Source organism: Stegostoma tigrinum, chromosome 12 (genome assembly GCF_030684315.1).
Source record: "Stegostoma tigrinum isolate sSteTig4 chromosome 12, sSteTig4.hap1, whole genome shotgun sequence".
In the NCBI taxonomy this organism is placed as follows: Eukaryota; Metazoa; Chordata; class Chondrichthyes; order Orectolobiformes; family Stegostomatidae; genus Stegostoma; species Stegostoma tigrinum.
The window spans coordinates 47,909,941-47,917,041 of record NC_081365.1 but is presented as its reverse complement, the minus strand read 5'-3'; positions in this window follow the sequence as shown (position 1 = coordinate 47,917,041).

Here is a 7,101-nt window from a genome sequence, read left to right as displayed (position 1 = left end):
TGAGATAACATGGTATAGAACTGGATGAACACAGCAGGCCAAGCGGCATCAGAGGAGCAGGAAAGCTGACATTAAGCAGACTAAGTTAGGACATTTTCTGAAGAAGGGTCTCGACCCGAATGTCACCTTTCCTGCTGTTCTGATTCTGCTTGGCCTGCTGTGTTCATCCAGCTCTACACCATGTTATCTCTGTTTTTAATGAAGTTGCTTTCTTTGACCACTACAGGCCTGCCATTCACCACTGCCACATCTAATTAAGATTTCACTTCACAGAATCCCCCTGGTTATTATTCAACAAAAAAGGGCAACACATAAATCCTTCTTACTGACATCTTTATCCACAGCACTCACAATTAAATAGAAATCACTCACCCTGTCCAACTTCTTAGTGCTTGTCTTTTTGGTGCTTCTCCCTTCCCTAATGTGCCAACACAACATCAAATATATGATGTGGCGGTCCCAGTGTTAGACTTGGGCGAATAAGGTCAGAAGTCACACGACACCAAGTTACAGTCCAACAGGTTTATCTGAAATCACAAGCTGTTGAAACACTGCCCCTTCATCCCCTGAAGAAAACTGTTGGGCTATAACATGGTAATAAAATGTGAGGCTGGATGAACAGAGCAGGCCAAGCAGCATCTCAGGAGCACAAAAGCTGACGTTTCGGGCCTAGACCCTTCATCAGAGAGGGGGATGGGGTGAGGGTTCTGGAATAAATAGGGAGAGAGGGGGAGGCGGACCGAAGATGGAGAGAAAAGAAGATAGGTGGAGAGGAGAGTATAGGTGGGGAGGTAGGGAGGGGATAGGTCAGTCCAGGGAAGACAGACAGGTCAAGGAGGTGGGATGAGGTTAGTAGGTAGTTGGGGGTGCGGCTTGGGGTGGGAGGAAGGGATGGGTGAGAGGAAGAACAAATTAGGGAGGCAGAGACAGGTTGGACTGGTTTTGGGATAAAGTGGGTGGAGGGGAAGAGCTGGGCTGGTTGTGTGGTGCAGTGGGGGGAGGGGGCGAACTGGGCTGGTTTTGGGATGCGCTGGAGGAAGGGGAGATTTTGAAACTGGTGAAGTCAACATTGATACCATTAGGCTGCAGGGTTCCCAGGCGGAATATGAGTTGCTGTTCCTGCAACCTTCGGGTGGCATCATTGTGGCACTGCAGGAGGCCCATGATGGACGTGTCATCTAAAGAATGGGAGGGGGAGTGGAAATGGTTTGCGACTGGGAGGTGCAGTTGTTTGTTGCGAACTGAGCGGAGGTGTTCTGCAAAGCGGTCCCCAAGCCTCCGCTTGGTTTCCCCAATGTAGAGGGAGCCACACCGGGTACAGTGGATGCAGTATACATGGTGTTGTGTGACTTTGGACAACATCAAATATAGGCAAGGAAGCATTTTACTGAGTACAACCCCCAACATCGCTCTCAACCCTTCAAGCTGATGAATCAGCATTCCTCCACATTGGACACCTTTGAAAATAGCACTGAGAACATACTCTGGGTGAGGAACTTCAGCGGCCATTATGAACAAGTAATTTGGTAGCACCACTGCTACTGTCTAAGACTGCCAGATGTCACAATGCCAAACTGAGACTACAGAACTAGCAAGATCTGATGGCATTCAGTCACGGGTTGATTAGCGGTAAGTGACATAACACAACCAAGGTATCATCCAATAACCAATTCCAACAAAACACAATCAAATTGTCTCCTCTTGACATTCAACATCATTACTATTGCTGAAATATCCACAATCAGAATTTTATGCAGGCACAGCCATACTATGGTCAAAAGAACAGTTAAGAGGCTGCACATTTTGTGAATTTAAAAGGCAGAGGTTGTTTCAAAGTGCAACAATCTAATTGAAACCAGCCCCCTTATTGTGTGTGAAATCAATCAGCAAAATGCACTGTGCAACTTGCTAAAATCATTCTGTTGATTCCCATACTGCCTCCTTCCATGGCAACAAGGACAAGTGGTATGTGATTGCAAACCACATCCCCAAAAGTAAATGCATAACAATTTTTTGTCCCATGTACTTAGGATAGCTGTAATGAGGAAAGTAAAGGGAACCTTTAAATAAGACATAATTACAATATTTGAAATTCTGTCCTTATGAGAAGATCTCAAGGGAAAATCCACAAAGATTATTTGCCATACCTCTACCCATGAAGCACTCATTGCTGGCTGCAATAGTTTGATGTCATCCTCACATTTTCTTCAAGAATTTTTAAAAAATATATCCCATTTAATTAATTTGATTTGGAATTGAGAAATGGCAGAGATGCTAAATGTTTTTTTTTGTGTGCTTCACTGTGAAAGATGCAGTTAAATCAAAATCCTAGAATACTCTCTCCAATCTAAACAACATAGATTGCAGAAGTTCAAGAAGGTAACAAATACTGGCAGAGGCAAAACTGACATCCCAAGAGTGAATAAAACAAATCTCTCCGAAGTAAAGATCCAAGTGGGTCGGGAGAATGGGAGTTGAAGGAGATTAACATGAGTATAAAGCTTGTAATGGAGACATTAGTGGGACTAAAAGTTGACAAAACTTAAGTGTTGGAGGTGTGGCCATGCAGATAGTTAATGCACTAATTATTATCTCTCAAATTCTATACATCCAGGAATGATTCTGGTGGATTGGAAGATAACAAATGTCACACTACTATTTAAGAGGGGAAGAAGAGAGAAAACGGGAAACTACATATCTGCTAGTCTTATGTTATTGGCTGGAAAAATGCTAGAATCAATTATAAAGAATGAGATAAATAGGTGGCTGGTTGTTAATGGTCTGAATGGACATAGTCAGCATGGATTACTGAATGGGAAATCATGTTTGATTAGTTTACTGAATTTTTTTGAAGTAGTCGCTAAAAAAATTGGTTAGGTCTTTATGGACATATTTAATTTTCAAAAGGTTTTTAATAAAACACCTCACAGGAGGATATTGAGAAAAGCTAAAGCAAGTGGGCTGGAAGTAATGTACTGGAGTGGATTAATGATTGGCTAACAGATAAAAAGCAGAGAGTAGGAATTAATGGTAACAAAGTGTGGAGCTGGATGAACACAGCAGGCCAAGCAGCATCTTAGGAGCACCAAAGCTGACGTTTCGGGCCTAGACCCTTCATCAGAGAGGGGGATGGGGACGAATTAATGAGTCATTCTCATGCCAAAAGGCTGTGACTAGTAAGAAACTACAAGGATTGATACTTGGGCCTCAGCTTTCACAATAAATATTTGGAGGTGGGGATGAAATATTTCCAGATTTATGGATGACACAAAGCTATGTGAGAATGTGTGTATGAGGGAAGCTTCAGGAAGAATGAATCTTACCCATTCAGATTAAATGAACGGGCAAAAACATGGCAATTGCAATAAAATGTGTAAAAATGTAAAGTTATCCGCTTTGGTTAGAGAGAACGATGTGTGAAATGTTTCTTAATGATAAGATGTTGGTAACTGTAGATCTATAAAGGGACCCAGGTGGCCTTGTCAATAAGTCATTGAAGGCTGACATGGAGGTGCAGCAAACTATTAGGAAGTCAAATGGATTATTTGCCTTTATTGCAGTAGGATTTGAGTACAGAAGTAGTGAATTGCATAAATTGTATAACAGCTTGGTTAGGCCAAACCTGGAATACTGTGTGCAGTTTTGGTTTCTTTGTCTCAGAAAAGATACTATTGCCATAGAGGGAGTGTAGCAAAGGTCCACCAGACTTGTTCTCAGTCTAGTGAGACAATCCAATGAAGAGAAATTGGGAAAACTGTCCTGTATTCTCTAGATTTTCAAAGAATGAGAGGTGACTTCATTGAAACCTGTAATGTAGTTAAAAAGGATCAACAGAGTAGATGCCGGCAAGATGTTTATGCTGGTTGGAGAGTCAAGAACCAGAAGGGACTGGTCATTGTGGATTGAGCATTGTTATCTCTGTGAAGAAAAAGTAATCACAAGTGATCTTGGAGGTTATACTCACAGGCCATATTTCACTAAGACAATCCAAAGTCTCCTATGCTCATCAGGGGAACAGAAATCATATCATCTCACCTACGTATTCACCAGAAAGCTCTATATGTGATGCTGCCTTTCTTCATAGATGTCAGGGGTCAGGATATCAGAAATCATGCAGCACTTACCATATCTCACATCTGTTATTTGGTGTGGCTTGTGCTACATTCATCGGAAGAGGGCCTGAATGCCAAAAGCTCATTGAGAGTCATTCCTTGGCTCTGCTTGTTGGAGTCCTCTATATTCCATTGTATGGAGAGATATGCTAAACTGTCAAGGGCTGGATGCCTTTCAAGGATTGTCATCAGGAGACCATGGCTGATGTAAAGTAAGTAAATTCGCCATAGTTCAATTTCAGAGAGAGATGACTAGCAATGAGTTTAACCAGACAGTCAACAGACCTAAGGCAAGGGGAGGGGTTGAGACTTTTCATGGTAACCTCAACTGATGCAGGAATTAAACCCATGCTGCTGGTGTCACTCTATATCAGAAACCAGCTATCAATTCAACTGAGCTAACCAACCCCCATGACCAATGGTTCCATAACTCAAGCCCTGACTGAAGCTAAGTGCAGATACTATGCAGCTCATTCTTCTACCAGAGCCATGGTGTGGTAAATGATGAGCATGCTGAAGATGGGGTTTTGATGCTTCAACTGGCCTGGGAGATCTTGCAATACCCTCAGTATAATGTGCTACATAATCCAAGCATGCTGTGCTCTGCATAACTGGAGCAGGAAAAACAGTTGTGATATATGCTGAAGAGCAGGGAATGGAATATAGGAACATGGGAACAGTAGCAGGCTATGCAGTTCTGCAAACCTATCCCACTATTGAGTGAGATCATGGATGATCTGTGGCCTAAATCCATATACCTGCCTATGGTCCATATCCCATAATACCCTTTCTTTATAAAGTTCATCCATCTCAGATTTAAAATTAACAATTGATCCAGCACCCATTTTCATTTGAGAAAGGGAGTTCCAAACATCTATCCCCTTTTGTGTATAGAAGTGCTTTCTAACATCTCCCCTCAATGGTCTGGACCTAACTCTTAGACAATGCCCCCTAACTCTAGATGCTTCAGCTCGTGGAAATAATTTATCTTTATATATCCTGTCTTTTCCTGTTAATATCTTGAAGACGGCAATCAGATCACCCTCAAACTTCTAAATTCAAGAGAAAATAGGCCATATTTCTCTCCTCATAACCTTTGAAGGTCAAGTATCATTTTTATGAATCTATATTGCACACCTTCCAAGGCCAATATGTCCTTCCCAAGGCATGGTGCTCAAATCTACTCACAACACTCAAAGTGGTGTCTGATCAGCGTTTTGTAAAACTGCAGCATAACTTCTGCAACCTTGTAATCCAGTCCTCCAGACATAAATGTCAGCATTCCATTAGTTTTCTTGCCTGCACATGTTCATGAGACTTTACAGATCAGTGCAGCTGAACCCTAAAGTTTCCATGGACATTCACTGTATTTACATTCTATACAGTATCCTGATTAATGCATTTTCAGTCCAAAACAGATAACATCACATTTACTTCTATTGGACTCCATCTGCCATGGCTCTGCACATTCACTTTGTCTGTCAATATCCCTATGTAATTTTATGCTATCATCTACACTGCCAAAATGCTGCCTAACTTTGTGTGATGAGCATATTTGGAATTATGGCTTTCTCTGTCATGACCCAAGTCATTCATAAATAATGTCAATAATTGAGGCCCTAACATGGATCCACATTGGACGTCACTTGTCACATCCTGCAAATTTGAGTACCTACCCATAATCCTAACTTTCTGTCACCTGCCACTCAACTGATTTCCCAGCCACATGAGTAATTCGGTCTCAATTCCATGGGCATCCACCTTAGTTAACAATTTTCTTTGTGGGACTTTCCGTATATGTGGAAACTTAAGGTTAGGACAATTTGTTTGGGACTTTTGTCAGTTTACAAACAACGGGATGTTTACTCTTCAAGAAGGAAGAAATTTTATGTCCAAGAGCGGAGTTTTAGGTCCAGTTGGAAAGATGGCATGGATTTCTGACAAGTAGAACATTTCTTCTTTTCTTTGTCACACAAGTAGATTTTTAGTTGTTAAATATTATTATATCAAAGAAAATAGGATATAATTCATTAACCCTGTGTCTTTGTGTTGCCTGATTGCACATCTTTGTTGAATATGTAACATTTGGACTGTTTTGTTTGAAGTGGTTAAGATTTTTAATTGAGTTCAACTGATTTGAACTAATGTAAAATCATCTAAGCTCTCTCTTCAGACTTGTATGATCCTTCTTGAAATTCTTGACGTGGATGATCAAATCCTCTAATGCCTTTGCATTGCTGTGCAGCCAGATGGAACTACTCTCAGATAATAAAATGTGAGGCTGGACAAACACAGCAGGCCAAGCAGCATCTCAGGAGCACAAAAGCTGACGTTTCGGGCCTAGCTCTCTGATGAAGGGTCTAGGCCCGAAACGTCAGCTTTTGTGCTCCTGAGATGCTGCTTGGCCTGCTGTGTTCGTCCAGCCTCACATTTTATTATCTTGGAATCTCCAGCATCTGCAGTTCCCATTATCTCTGGAACTACTCTCACCTGGTTTTATTCTCAGAGGCTACCTAATCATTTCCAGGGTATCCAGAAGAGGCTTGTCTTTCTTAGGAACAAAAGTAAGTCATTCAGTCCCTTGCCATCCAATAAGATCGAGGTTGATCTGTGGCCCAACTCCAGATGCCTACCTTGGGTCCAAATCCCTTAATATTCTTGTTTAATAAAACCTTTCATCCTCCCCACACAATTTCCTCTGCTGTTCAACAAAAAATTACCCTTTATCTCCATCTGTTTCTCACCAATGTGCCAATCATGCAAATACCATCGGGATGTTGAAAGGACTTCTAGATAGACACATGAATATTTAAGGAATAGATAAGGACTAAAAGCGGGCAGAAGAGATTAGTTTAATTCGGTGTCATGCTTGGCACAACATTGTGGGCCTAAAGACCTGTTCCTGTGCTGTACTTTTCCACGTTCACCCAAAATTACAACATTATCACAGATGTGGCAGCCGGCTGTACCTCACCGCCACCTTCTGAAC